This window comes from Aquarana catesbeiana, linkage group LG13 (genome assembly GCF_042186555.1).
Source record: "Aquarana catesbeiana isolate 2022-GZ linkage group LG13, ASM4218655v1, whole genome shotgun sequence".
Lineage (NCBI taxonomy): Eukaryota > Metazoa > Chordata > Amphibia > Anura > Ranidae > Aquarana > Aquarana catesbeiana.
The window spans coordinates 185,150,593-185,165,278 of NC_133336.1; the positions used below are offsets into that span (position 1 = coordinate 185,150,593).

The window sequence follows — 14,686 nt, forward strand, 5'->3', positions numbered from 1 at the left end:
TGGGTGACAAGTGTAGCGCGTTTCTAAAACTCGCGTTTTGCTGCGATCACACCGCGTGACGATTACAGCAGAATCACATTGTGTTTGGAGGTGCCATTTAAAGAATAATGGTGTCCAAAAGACTTGGACCAGAGTAGGAGATCGGCAGGGAGTCACACGATCGGCCTGAAGATCACTCTGAAAACGGTATTTACAAGCTTTGTTTTCATAAAACATTTACACTGTGTTAGGACTAGTTATAATAATAGGAGGGGCTGCCAGTGACACACGATTGTGGTAACAACCACTTTAATGCATTCTAGAGCTGCACGATTCCGGGAAAAATGAGAATCACGATTATTTTGTTAAGAATAAAAGATCACTACTCTCTCACGATTCTCGTGGCGTAACATCATCTTTCAATTTATACAAAAAAAAAAAAATGGGCTAACTTTACTGTTTTTTTAATTCATTAAAGTGTATTTTTTCCCCAAAAAACTGCATTTGAAAGACCGCTGCGCAAACACAGTGCGAGATAAAATATTGCAACAACCACCATTTTATCCTCTAGGGCAGGGATATGCAATTAGCGGACCTCCAGCTGTTGCAAAACTACAAGTCCTATCATGCCTCTGCCTCCGGGTGTCATGCTTGTGGCTGTCAGGGTCTTGCTATGCCTCATGGGACTTCTGTTCTGCAACAGCCGGAGGTCTGCTAATTGCATATCCCCGCTCTAGGGTCTCTGCTAAAAAAAAAAAACCAACAAAAAAAAAACAAAAACACACATTTATAATGTTTGGAGGTTCTCTAAGTAAATTTTCTAGTACAAAATCCTGATTTTTAACTTGAAACCAACAAGTGTCAGAAAAAGATTTAGTCTTGAAGTGGTTAAACTTCCCTCATTTACAGACCGAAGTTCATTTATTTTGATCTAAAGAACAAAACGTTGCAGTGTTTATAGTTAGCTCAGTGGCTGAAGAATGTTGTGAAACTTGGCAGACTGCCTGTTTTTTTTTTTTTTTTTTTGTTTAGTTTTTTTTGACAGCTGTCAGCTTGAGCAGAGAACTCTGCGTAGAATCGGGAAAATGTTTTGTTAAGATAGCAAGGGGAAAAAAAAAGAATCACGATCTCGAATCTTAACGATAAATTGTGCAGCTCTAATGCATTCTAAGCATTAAGGTGAAAAACCTTCTGTGCTGCAGCCCCCCTCCCCCCTTTTTTTCTTACCTGAGCCCAAACCAGCGAGTGCAGCAGCTCTAGCCGCTGTCTCTTACCTCATTGGACAGATTGATGGCAGCAGGAGTCATTGGTTCCTGCTGCTGTCAATCAAATCCTGTGAAACAGGAGATGGTGGGGGGCGGGGCCGAGTCCCACAGTCTGTGTCGATGGATGCAGCAACGGAATAACTAACCCTATATAGTATAGTTCAGTGATGGCGAACCTTGGCACCACAGATGTTTTGAAACTACATTTCCCATGATGCTCAACTACACTGCCGAGTGCATGACCATCATGGGAAATGTAGTTCCAAAACATCTGGGGTGCCAAGGTTCGCCATCACTGGTATAGTTGGTATGTAGAGTAGTTGGTGCTCTGGCTAATTAAGCTCACAAAAGATCCATAGAAAATACAGGCTGGCAACTCGACAGCTTCTCCATAGAAAATATTTATTTAAGCATTACAGCAATAACATCATCCAAAAATCATGACGCATTTCGGCCTCAGGCCTTCATCAGAAGCCACTTCTATGGAGAAGCTGTTGAGTTGCCAGCCTGTACTTTCTATTGATCTGATGTGTTGCTGCTCAGGAGTCTCCATAGAAAGCGGCTTTCCGTGGGGGGAAACCTGGTGAAGAGGAGCGGGCCTGGAGAGCACAGAAGAAAAGGATCGGGGCCGCTCTGTGCAAAACGACTGCACACAGCAGGTAAGTATAGGCAGTGTATGCATTAAGGTGAAAAACCTCCTGTGGTGCAGCAGCCCCCCTTATACTTTCTTGAACCCGGTCTTTCCAGCGATGGGGGGCGAGCACACCAGCTCCAGCCGCTGTCTCAGGTCTTGATTGGATAGATTGATAGCAGTGCAGCCATTGGCTCTCACTGCTGTCAATCAAATCCAATGACATGGGGGGGGGGGGGGGGGCTGAGTCCTGCTGTCTGTGTCAATGGACGCAGCAGCAGGACTCGGGAGGGAGTTGGAGCAGTTGCTGTTGTTTGGAGACAGCTCTGTCAAGAGAGCTAGGAGTTCCTGCTGGAGGCTGCAACCCTTGTGAGAGGGATTCCTTGCCCAAGGACTGATAAAGTCTGGCCACCTACAAGAGTCTGGGAGGCCAAGAGAGGGTCTGGGAGACTGAGGAGGCCAATAAGTCTAGGGGCCTGGAAGGAATCTGGAAGTCTCTGGACGGAGCAAGCTTGAGGTACTTGGGAAACCCAGTCAAGAGGCCACGTGGGGTCGGAATAGCAAAGTATTGTCACCTAGGCTGGGAGAACCTAAATAACCAGTGGTCTGGGAGACCAAAACAGAGCAGAGATTGCTATACTTGTTACATGGAAGCAAAGATGTCTCTTTTCTGCAGGTGGGAGCAATAAAGGGCCAGCCGACAGAAGATTATTTTATGCCTTACACCGCAAACACGGAAGCAACCAGCTGAAACAGGACCAGGGGCTTTCTGTGTGCTACACAGCGCCAAATACTGCGAAGGCGAAATACCTCCGTGTGGGGTGAATGGTTCCGGTGAGTGCATTTCTTTTGGGGCACCTTTAAGAAGCACCTGTCACTTTTATGTATTTTTTTACTTTTTTAACTTCAAGATACATGGGACTTTTTTGCGCACTAGTACTTTCTCTAGTATTCTACTAGAGAGCATTATAAGTGTTTTATGTTGGTTTATAGAATTAAATTGAAGATGGTGCTAATTGTCACAATGAAAGAACTGCACTCACCCACATCCCTAAAATAGATAGTTTAACCACTTCCATACCGGGCCTATTCTGGCACTTCTCTCCATGTAAAAATCATCATTTTTTTTTTTTGCTAGAAAATTACTCAGAACGCCCAAACATTATATATGTTTTTTTTAGCAGTCACCCTAGGGAATAAAATGGCGGTCATTGCAAATTTTCACCTCGCACGGTATTTGCGCAATAATTTTTCAAACGCCTTTTTTTAGGACAAAAAAAAAAAAACGGTCTCATGAATTAAAAAAATAACAAAAAACAGTAAAGTTAGCAATTTTTTACAATACAATTTTTTTGTATAATGTGAAAGATGATGTTACGCTGAGTAAATAGATACCTAACATGTCACGCTTTAAAATTGCGCACACTCATGGTAGGGCGCCAAACTTCAGTAATTAAAAGTCTCCATAGGCGACACTTTAAAATTTTTTACAGGTTACATGTATAGAGTTACAGAGGAGGTCTAGTGCTAGAATTGTTGCACACGCTCTAACGCATGCAGTGATACCTCACATGTGTGCTTTGAACGGCGTTTACATATGTGGGCGGGACTTATATGCGTGCTTGCTTCTGAGCGCAAGCTACCGGGGACAGGAGCGTTTTGAATTTTTTTTATTTTTACATCTTTATTTTTTGATCACTTTTATTTCTATTACAAGGAATGTAAACATCCCTTGTAATAGGAATCGATTGTGACAGGTCCTCTTTAAGGAGAGATATGGGGTCAATAAGACCACACATCTCTCCTCCAGGCTGGAAAGCATGAGATCAAGAAAAAAAAAAAATTCACCGATCTCATGCTGACAGCCACGATCGCGGCTTTGTTTACTTCCCAGAACCCGGGTGTGACGTCATAACATCGCGCCTGGGCCTCCGACGGTCATAGAGATGACTGGTGGCCAGATGGTCACCGGAAATCTCTATCGTCATCATCCAGCGCCGGTCGTCCCCTCCCGTCGCCTATAAGAACAATCAAGCGGCAGAACTGCCGCTATGATCGTTCTTCTTGTGCACAGAATCGCCGGCTGCAAAGAATGATATCTGAATGATGCCTGTAGCTGCAGGCATCATTCAGATATCCCCTCACAAAGTCAAGGACGTCATATGACGTTCTGTGGTAGGGAAGTGGTTAAAGACAGTTTTCCTCTAGGTGGGACTTTGAAAGGGCAGTGAAAAGCTACAAGGGTCACACAGGATTACAAAAATATATAAAGCTTTAATTTGTTTAAAGAGTAGTCACATATGTATACACTACATGAAAATATGCTGGATGCTGATACAGAATTTACACAATTGGTATAACAGTTGGCAACCAGAGTTGATCTGTTGAGATACAATGAGGACAACAGAAATACCCAACGCATTTCAAGTCGCTGCCCAGCCACTTGCATGAAACTCAGGTGAGAAGAGAGGGACCTATTGATGTTACACAGGCCACACTGTTTATCACAGAGCTCTAGTATACTCCCAGATGACCAAGCAGATAGCCTGCAATCTGAGGTGTGGCTGGGAGATGAAAAGGTCCTAAGTCTCTCTGCCCATAGTAGGGCGCCCTTTGCGAGGGACTACTTTTTGGTTCAGATGCGCCTTGGACAGTGTCTCTTTCTCGCTGCACTGGAACTGGTTGGGTTCATAACTGCAGCATGTTTTTAGTATCTAGTTTTTAATCGGATGCAAGATAACTTAAATGCTTATACAGTTTGAGTGACGTATATACGTCCTGTTATAACCGCACACCCCTGAAGAAGAGAAATATCGCAGACTTGAAACGCGTCTGGTATTTCTGTTGTCCTCCTTGTATCTCAACAGATCAACTGTGGTTGCCGACTGTTATACCAATTGTGTAAATACTGCATCAGCATCCAGCATATTTTCATGTACTGTACACATATGTGTCCGTAGATGCAATTGTAGCAGGGAGAGTGTTTCACCGCTCAGGTGGATCCAGACCCAGGTGTAAGGTTAAATGTGAAGCCTTCAGAGTTGAAGAGTCCCAGGTGCTGGCTAAATGCTGAGTAGAGCAAGGTGTTGGATAGAAAGATCTGGATGCCGCACACTGGATAAAGTAGAAAACTTGTCTTTATTGTAGAGATAGGACCAGTTCGAGTGTGAAACGCGTCAGCTGATCCTGTACATCCTGCATGATTGTCTTGTACTTTTGATGGTCCTATCTCTACAATAAAGACAAGTTTTCTACTTTATCCAGTGTGCGGCATCCAGATCTTTCTATCCAACACCTTGCTGTACACATATGTGACCAGTCTTAACTTTAAACAAATTAAAGCTTTATATATTTCTGTAATCCTGAGTGACCTTGTAGCTGTTCACTGCCCCTAGATCAAAACTGTCTTTAACCATTTGCTTACTGGGCACTTAAACCCCCCTCCTGCCCAGACCAATTTTCAGCGCTGATACACTTTGAATGACAATTGCGCGGTCATACAACTCTGTACCCAAATGAAATTATCTTTTTTCCCACAAATAGAGCTTTCTTTTGGTGGTATTTGATCACCTCTGCAGTTTATTTTTTTTGGTAAAAAAATTTAAAAAGTCAGAATTAAAAAAAAAAAAATTATATTTTTTTAGATTTTGTTATAAAATTTTGCAAAAAAGGTAAAATTTTTCTTCTTCATTGATGTACACTGATGAGGCGGCACCGATGGGTGGCAGTGATGGGCACTGATCAGCACTGCTTGGTTACACTGATAGGCAGCACTGCTAGGTGGCACTGATTGGCACCACTGGTGGGCATTGATAGGTGGCAATGGCAGGTGGCACATATAAGGCAGAATTGCCTCTTCGGGACCGATGTCCCTTGCACATAAGCCGGTGATCGGCTTTTTTTTCTCCTCGCGCTGTCAGCGTGCGGAGAAAAAAAAAAAAAAAAAAAAAAAAAAAAAAACATGGATACCAAGCTTTTGTTTACATTATGTGATCAGCTGTCATTGGCTGACAGCTGATCACATGGTAAGGGGCCGGGAGCGGCCCCTTATTCGGACCTGTGATCACCCGAGTCTCAGTGACTCTATAATCACAGCGCGCGCCCTGCTGGGGGGAGGCTGCCATATGACGGCCTCCCGGAAATTCAGGTCCGCGCTGCGGCCGTCATTCGGCTATAGCGTGGACGCCAAGAGGTTAAACTATGTTGGTTTATATGATGGCATTGATGCACGGTATATTTTTTTTAATATCACATCAGATTGTCGTTTTTAGAATTGTGGTCTTTGTACACAAGGAATGCACTAATTACTGGTCGGACTGTTTGTACATCTGCATTCCAGCAGTACTGCACCAGATTGTTCCAATAATTACCCAGAACATTTGCATAACAAGTCTGCACAATTTATTGGGCTTGTTTTTGTATCACGTTGATATCACCCGCACAGCTGTCGCATTAGGAAGAGAGATCCACTCAACAAATTTAGGGACCCTTCACAAGCCAGGGGGTGTAAATTACTCCACCCCACAACAGCGCCATTCCTACCCCTCTTACTTTTCATTCGGACTCAGGAGAGCGCCCGCACGAGTGCCCCCATGGAGAGTGGCTCTCCAACAAGGGGAAACTCCAGAAGAGGAGGAGCCAGGAGTGCCCCGCTGAGGGACCCGAGAGAAGGAGGATTGGGGGCCACTCCGTGCAAAACCAACTGCACAGAGGAGGCAAGTATAACAACGTGTTTGTTTTCTATTTGTTTTTTTTGTTTTTTTTTTTAAGAACGAACTTTTACATGCCCCATACATATGATCTGAAAAATCGGACAACAGATCGTCCGTTTTTTTTGTATGCTAGTCGTATATCGAACATGAAGAGCTTACTAAAGTTACGAAAATTCTCGTACAACGGAATTAAAAAAAAAATCAGAAGTGAGGTCATGTGTTGTAGTGTATTTGTATTGTATTTTCAGACAACAGCTGTACTGGTTAAACGAAAATTGTATGATCTGGTATCATACGAGAATCATTTTTGTGCACGTCCGATCGGACAGATGAACTGTCATGATCGGCTCTCGAAGGCAGTCGGTAGCACTCTCGCCTAGCAGTAAAAAGGTTCGCTGGTTCGAATCCCAACCATGACACTACCTGCCTGGAGTTTGCATGTTCTCCCTGTGCATGCGTGGGTTTCCTCCAAAGACATGCTGGTAGGTTAATTGGCTTCTGTCTAAATTGGACCTAGTGTATGTATATATGTGAGTTAGGGACCTTAGATTGTAAGCTCCTTGAGGGTAGGGACTGATGTGAAAAAAAAGTTAAAAACAATTTTTTTTTGCTAGAAAATTACTTAGAATCCCCAAGCATTATACATTTTTTTTTAAACACCCTAGAGAATAAGATGTCGGTCGTTGCAATACTTTTTGTCACACCATATTTGCGCAGCGGTCTTACAAGCACACTTTTTTTAAATTCGCTTTTTTGAATAAAAAAAATAAGACAACAGTAAAGTTAGCCCAATTTTTTTATATTGTGAAAGATAATGTTAAACCGAGTAAATTAATACCCAACATGTCACGCTTCAAAATTGCGCCCGCTCGTGGAATGGCGTCAAACTTTTACCCTTAATAATCTCCATAGGCGACATTTAAAAAATTCTACAGGTTGCATGTTTTGAGTTTCAGAGGAGGTCCAGGGCTAGAATTATTGCTCTCGCTCCACCGATCGCGGCGATACCTCACTTGTGAGGTTTGAACACTGTTTTCATATGCGGGCGCTACTCACGTATTCGTTCGCTTCTGCACGCGAACTCGTCGGGACGGAGCACTTTAAAAATTGTTTTATTTATTTTGATTTTATTTATTTTTACACTGTTTTTTAAAAAAAAAAAAAAAATTGTCACTTTTATTTCTATTACAAGGAATGTAAACATCCCTTGTAATAGAAAAAAAAGCATGACAGGACCTCTTAAATATGAGATCTGGGGTCAAAAAGTCCTCAGATCTCATATTTGGACTTAAATGCAAAAAAAAAAAAAAATTGTCATTTGAAAAAAATGACAACAGAAAAATGTGCCTTTAAGGACAGATGGGCGGAAGTGATGTTTTGATGTCGCTTCCGCCCTGCTATGGTATGGAGACGGGTGGGGGGGGGCCATCTTCCCCTCACTCATCTCCATACACAGCCACGGACAGATCCCGATCGCCTCCGCCACTGCCGACGGCTCCGGTAAGCGGCGGGAAGGGGGTGGGCCCCTCTCCCGAAAGCGGTGATCTCGTGGCGAATCCGCCGCAGAGACCACCATTATCGTTAACAGGACGGTTCACTGGAAAAGATGGATATCTCGGTGGTGGCAGCAGCTGCTGCCGTTACCGAGATATCCATCTTTAAAGTGCCGACGTCTATGTACAGGAGCCAGTCGGCAAGTGCTTAAATATTATTAATAATAATAATAATATCAGATGAACTGTCATGATCGGCTCTTGAAAGCTGCGCACAAACGATCGCTGTATTTTTTTTCGTAGGATTTTCGGATGGTGTGTACGGGCCATAAAGTCTTTACCTTGACTATGATCTGTGATGATCTGTGAACTAGAAGCGCACACAGGTGCGCACGCCTGGCTCTGCGATGGAACGGGGCGACATTCTAGCGGCACAGACCTGCGTTGTGTTGGGTCAGGATACGGATAGGCCTGCTGGGGGGGGGGGGGGGGGCACAATAACAAAACAAACCAGGGAGGGTCTCTGGAATCAAATGACTTTTTTTAATGAGAGATCAAAATCAGGTGCAATCCCAGGGACTGAGCTACCAAGCCAGGGACTGTCACCAGAATAACCAGGAAGTGTGTATATAGGGGGATAGATGATGTATACATACCATATGGGTAATAGTAAATAACCCCCCCACCAATACTAATCATCCAGGAAGATCGATACCCCCCATAGCAGCCCCCCTCCCCCCGTCCTCCAGATCTTACCTGCTCCACTCTCAGCTGAACTGCCTGGAAACTTCACTTCCTGGTCTCGGACACATCAGCTCTGAGCCAGACAAGCTCAGCCAAACCCGATCGCTGGGCACGACGATGGACAAGAATAATCCACCAATCAAGGGCCGCTGTCAGTGTCAAAGCGTCCAATCTGAAAGGGCTGACACTCCCCCGCCCCGCGTCTGCCAAGCTTGAGTGAAGGTTGATCTGTTATCGTGACAGAGCGTCTTGGCCAATGGCGTTGCAGGAAAGCGTGAAGGGGAGGCGGAGACGAGTCCTGCGGAATGCGCGTTCTTGGCGGCCATGTTGAATTAGGGAGTGGGCAATGCGGGATGGGGGAGACTGGTGTGAGGGCGGAAATGATGGCAGGGTTTACGGTGTTTCATCAGATTTGGCGACCCGTCGGGATGTGTAACGGAAGTGACGTTACGCCGCTGCCATCTTTCTACACCCCGCACTCCTCCGCATTAAGGATAGAGCGGGAAGGTGGCAACCGGACATCTTGTTACACCCACCGTAGTTTTGCATTTAACACTTATTTTTAACTGTAAACTGAGGTTATATAGTGAAATACAGCACTTGGAACTCTGACTGTTTAGATGTTGAATCTTAAAAGCAGCGGCAAGCCTGCTGATCACACGGGTTTGCTGATCTGACAGAAGTTTGCTGCTTTTAAAATTAGAAATCTAAACTGTCAGACTGCATTCTAAGTACTGTTTTTCACTATATAAACTCAGTTTACAGTTAAAAATAAGTGTAAAATGCATAACTCCGGTGGGTGTAATAAGATGTCCGCTTTCCCCATCTCAGTGTATCCTTACTGTGGAGAAGTGCAGGGTGTAGCAAGATGGAGGCAAGGAAACATCACTTCCGTTACACATTCTGACGGGTCGCCAAATCTGACGAAACACAGGCGAGCATAGTATGAGGGTGGAAATGATGTCAGGGTTTAAGTTATTTCCTTCTATAGGTCACGGTAAAGGTTTAAAGTGGTGTTCCGGCCGAAATTGTACTTTTTAAATAAAAATACCCCTATAATCAGGGCCGGACTGGGAATGAAAACCAGCCCTGGAAAAAATGTCATACCAGCCCCATAGCATTATTATACCAGCCCAACAGCATAACGTCATTATTTTCTTGTTCATAAAATGGAAAACCATGCATTTTAAAGCACATTTAAAGAGTGCATTATATATAGATAAGACACATATCACCAAAAGAAAGCTCTATTTGTGTGAACAGCGTTGCATGACCGCGCAATTGTCATTGAAAGTGTGACAGCGCTGAAAGCTGAAAATTGGCCTGGGAAGGAAGGGGGTGAAAGTGCCCTGTAATGCACACAAAAAATAAAACAAATTGCCTGCACACCACTCTGTCCCTTAATGCCCACCTCCTTTTTATAGGGCACACAGTGTATAGGAATGTATAATGTAAAACATGGTGGGATTTCCCCACCTAGGGGAAATACAACTGGGCAGTGGTGGTGCGTCCATTGCACCCAACAATCTTCAATAGACAGATTCCTATTCAGGTGCCCGGCACCCTTGTCGGGCATCGGGCATGTGAATTACAGCGGCGGGGGTGTTTTTAGAAGTGCCTGATTAGAGCCGTCAGCTCTAATAGGCTTCCAAATTGGTAAACAGCGGACAACTGCTGTGCGTTCGCTGCTTACACAGTGCTGTGTTAGGAAATCAAATAAATCGCTTCCCTAACACTGACCCGCCTCTCAGCCAATCAGGTGCACTGGGTCTGGTTACCTGTCACCTGATTGGCTGAAGCAACAGGCGCTGTGATTGGATGCCTATCGGAGGGAGCGTGGAGCAACGCGCTGACCTGAGACAGGTAAGTGCCGGGCGGGGGGGACACTGGCAGGATTTAATGGGCAAACTGGTGGCAATTGATGGGGCAAACTGGCGGCAATTGATGGTTACAGTGGCTGCGTTTGATGGACACAGTGGCTGCGTTTGATGGGCACAGTGGCTGCGTTTGATGGGCACAGTGGCGGCAATTTATGGGTACAGTGGCTGCGTTTGATAGTACAGTGGCTGCGTTTGATGGGCACAGTGGCTGTGTTTAATGGGCACAGTGGTGGCAATTTATGGGTACAGTGGCTGCGTTTGATGGTACAGTGGCTGCGTTTGATGGGCACAGTGGCAGCGTTTAATGGGCACAGTGGTGGCAATTTATGGGTGCAGTGGCTGCGTTTGATGGTACAGTGGCTGCGTTTGATGGTACAGTGGCAGCGTTTAATGGGCACAGTGGCTGCAATTAATGGGTACAGTGGCTGCGTTTGATGGGGCACAGTGGCAGCAATTTATGGGTACAGTGGCAGCGTTTGATGAGCACAGTGACTGTGTTTAATGGGCACAGTGGTGGCAATTTATGGGTACAGTGGCTGCGTTTGATGGTACAGTGGCTGCGTTTAATGGGCACAGTGGTGGCAATTTATGGGTACAGTGGCTGCGTTTGATGGTACAGTGGCTGCGTTTGATGGGCACAGTGGCTGTGTTTAATGGGCACAGTGGCTGCAATTTATGGGTACAGTAGCTGTGTTTGATGGTACAGTGGCTGCGTTTGATGGTACAGTGGCAGCGTTTAATGGGCACAGTGGCTGCAATTGATGTGTACAGTGGCTGCATTTGATGGTACAGTGGCTGCGTTTGATGGTACAGTGGCAGCGTTTAATGGGCACAGTGGTGGCAATTTATGGGTACAGTGGCTGCGTTTGATGGTACAGTGGCTGCGTTTGATGGCACAGTGGCTGCGTTTGATGGCACAGTGGCTGCGTTTGATGGTACAGTGGCTGCGTTTGATGGTACAGTGGCAGCGTTTGATGGGCAGGGCACAGTGTTGGCAATCTATGGGCACAGTGGCAGCGTTTGTTCGTATACAGCTTTTCAAAGATAATCTGGCACTTGAACAAAACATGGGAGAGAGAGAGAGAGAGAGAGAGGGGGGAGAGAGAGGGGGAGAGAGAGAGAGAGAGAGAGAGGGGGGGGGGGAAGGAGAGAGAGAGAGAGAGAGAGAGAGAGGGGGGGAGAGAGAGGGGGAAAGAGAGAGAGATTTTTAATACCTTAATTTTTGTGCTGTAGCAGCTGCACTGCCGGCCATTCACTGATATTCTCTCCTCGTGCAGATAGTGGGCGGTGCTGGCTGGCTCAGCACGGGACGAGGCAAAATGGAGCAGCACGGCGTTCTCCTGCTCCTCCCCCTCAGGCACACAGACAGAGCGAGGCATGATGAGTGTGGTGGGCGGCGCGCCGGCGCCCGAACAGAGGAGACAGTGAGTGACACAGGCAGCCATGGCATAGTGCAGCAGCGGCGGCCACCGCTGCTGATCTTTAGATCAGGACACAGGCAGTGAGCGGCCCCGTTGACACACACAGACAGTGAGTGACACACAGCCGCCGCTGCTGCTCTTTAGATTGCTGATGCTGACACAGGCAGTGAGCGGCCCCAGCGGTACTTTGTGCAGCCAGCCTACCGGGATATTTCCCGGTATCCCGGTAGGCCAGTCCGGCCCTGCCTATAATACACAAGCTTAATGTATTCTAGTAAAGTTAGTCTGTAAACTAAGGTCTATTTTGTTAGTTTATAGCAGTAGTTTGTTATTTTATAAACTTACAGCAGGCCATGGCCATCTTAAGTGTGGGCATCTGAAGCCAGACTGTATTTCTTCCTGGATCTCATCCTTGCAGATCTCACACATGCTCAGTGCAGCACAAGCAGTGTAATAGGTTTCAGGTCAGGTTTCCATAGCAACGGCAGTTTCAGAGAAAGTTGCCGCCCCTTCCCAGAAGGCATTGCAAACAGGAAATGATGCGATTGGCCGTGGCCAGGGAGCAGAAAGTGAAAAATGAATACAGCAGATATACAGTAGGTGCTGAGAAAAAAAAATAGAAAAATATCCAATTTGTTTACAGTGCACAGTTTAGTGAGGGATGCTGAAGAGTTGTAAAAGTGGGTGGAGCTCCACTTTAAGTATAGCTGCCAACTGTCCCTGATTTCGAGGGACTGTCCCTGATTTGGAGCAATGTCCCTCATTTCTTATCATTTGTCCCTCGCTTTGGTCTGATCTACAGTTGTATGCAAAAGTTTAGGAACCCCTGACAATTTCCATGAATGTCATTTATAAATATTTGGGTGTTTGGATCAGCAATTTCATTTTGATCTATCAAATAACTGAAGGACACAGTAATATTTCAGTAGTGAAATGAGGTTTATTGGAGAATGCGCAATATGCATCAAAACGAAATTGGACAGGTGCATAAATTTGGGCACCCCAACAGGAAAATCACATCAATATTCAGTAGAGCCTCCTTTAGCAGAATTAACAGCCTCTAGATGCTTCCTATAGCCTGTAATGAGTGTTTGGATGAATGTATTTTGGACTATTCCTCCTTAGGAAACATCTCCAGTTCAGTTAGGTTGGATGATTGCCGAGCGTGGACAGCCCGCTTCAAATCACCCCACAGATGTTCAATGATATTCGGGTCTGGGGACTGGGATGGCCATTCCAGAACACTGTACTTGTTCCTCTGCATAAACGCCCGAGTAGATTTTGAGCTGTGTTTTGTGTCGTTGTCTTGTTGAAATATCCAGCCCCGGCATAACATCAACTTTGTGACTGATTCCTCAACATTATTCTCAAAAATCTGCTGATTCAAACAAAACTTGTTGGCGGAAATTCCGATCGTGTGTGCACAATTCCGACGCACACAAAAGTGCACGCATGCTCGGAATCAAGCAGAAGACCTGAGCAGGCTATTGAACTTCATTTTTTCTCGGCTCGTCGTACGTGTTGTCACCGCGTTCTTGCCGATCGAAATTTCCGACAACATTTGTGTGACCGTGTGTATGCAAGACAAGTTTGAGACAACATCCGTTGGAAAAAAATCCACGGTTTTGTTGTCGGAATGTCCGATCGTCTGTACGCGGCATAACAGTTTTGGATATGCATCTACCCAATGGGGTGGTAAAGAAATGATTTCATTGGCCCTGCTCACTGTGCTGAGATGATGAAAAATCCTCTTATTTTTGGGATAGGTAAAGATAAATATAACATTTGGATCCCGGGTACTTACTGGCAACCAACAGCCTTGGAATCAGACATATCACGTGAGAATGATGTCATCTGGCTTTCTTCTCCTCCTGAGGAAGCCTGTACTGATGAAGTGTAGAGACTGCCATTCCCGACTTCTCCCTTTAAAAATACAAGTTCCCTGGTTGTCATACTGATCCAATGCTTTCAGTACCTTCTGAGCCACTGCCCTCAAACAAGTACTGATTAGGTGCTTTGACTTCACTCCAACTATAATTATTTCCATGCTATTTTCGAGTCAGTGTCTCAGAAAGTACTGGAGTTAGAAAAGAAACTAGCAGCTTTAGTAGGAGGTCATTAATATAGCCAACCCCCCAGGTCCTCTCAGTACAAGTTTTCTTTAGTTGACTTTTACTTATAGGGTTTGTAAACCCTTGTTTTTTTTTTTTTTAATAACATACATATCATACTTACCTCCACTGTGCAGTTCGTTTTGCACAGAGTGGCCCCGATCCTCGTCTTCTGGGGTCCCCCAACGGCGCTCGCAGCTCCTCCCCGCATTGGTAAAACCCCTGGGAGAAGCACTCTCCCGAGGGGGTTACCTCCCGAGTCCAGCATTTGCGTCCATAGACGCAGAATGCCGGACTCGGCCCCGCCCCCCGGAGCCCACGTCATTGGATTTGATTGACAGAAGTGGGAACCAATGGCTGCGCTGCTATCAATCTATCCAATCAAGAGCCAAGAACCCCGGGCAGAGAGGTAGAGCACGTCTAATGGCCAACTGTGCTCTCTCCTGCCAA

At 45.4% G+C, this 14,686-nt stretch overlaps 1 protein-coding gene across 2 annotated transcripts in view; it reads right to left on the reverse strand.

Annotated features, from left to right (window-relative positions):
- Window positions 1-9,032, reverse strand: part of GOLPH3L (golgi phosphoprotein 3 like) — a 93,636-nt gene extending 84,604 nt beyond the window's left edge. Inside the window, exon 1 of one of the 2 annotated variants that reach the window (XM_073609361.1) lies at window positions 8,837-9,032. The gene's annotated coding sequence lies outside the window, so the exon portion shown is untranslated. The remainder of the gene's footprint in view (window positions 1-8,836) is intronic. The other variant, XM_073609360.1, reaches the window with a different exon arrangement.
- Between the last annotated feature and the right edge of the window lie 5,654 nt (window positions 9,033-14,686).